Consider the following 500-nt stretch of genomic DNA (forward strand, 5'->3'; position numbering starts at 1 on the left):
GTTGGCCAGGCTGGTCTCGAACTCCTGACCGCAGGTGATCTGCCCACCTTGGCCTCCCAAAGTGCTGGGATTACAGGCATGAGCCACTGGGCCCGGCCCCAGCACAATTTTTTAAATGGCTCAAAAATTTTGAATAGATGAAGAAGTATACAGAAATATTCAATAAGCACACCAAAAGATGCTTAATGTCATTAGTCATTAGAGATATGCAAATTAAATCCTCAAAGATAAATCACTTCATACCCACTTGAATGACTAAAGTTAAAAAAATTAATAATATCACAGGGTGTGGCCAGGCAGGCAGATCACGAGGTTAGGAGTTTGAGACCAGCCTGGCTAATATGGTGAAACCCCGTCTCTACTCAAAACACAAAAATTAGCTGGGCATGGTGGTGCATGCCTGTAATCCCAGCTATTTGGGAGGCTGAGGCAGAAGAATCACTTGAACCTGGGAGGTGGCGGTTGCAGTGAGCCAAGATCGTGCCACTGCACTCCAGCCT

Source organism: Colobus angolensis, unplaced genomic scaffold, assembly GCF_000951035.1.
Source record: "Colobus angolensis palliatus isolate OR3802 unplaced genomic scaffold, Cang.pa_1.0 Scaffold4, whole genome shotgun sequence".
Taxonomy (NCBI): domain Eukaryota; kingdom Metazoa; phylum Chordata; class Mammalia; order Primates; family Cercopithecidae; genus Colobus; species Colobus angolensis.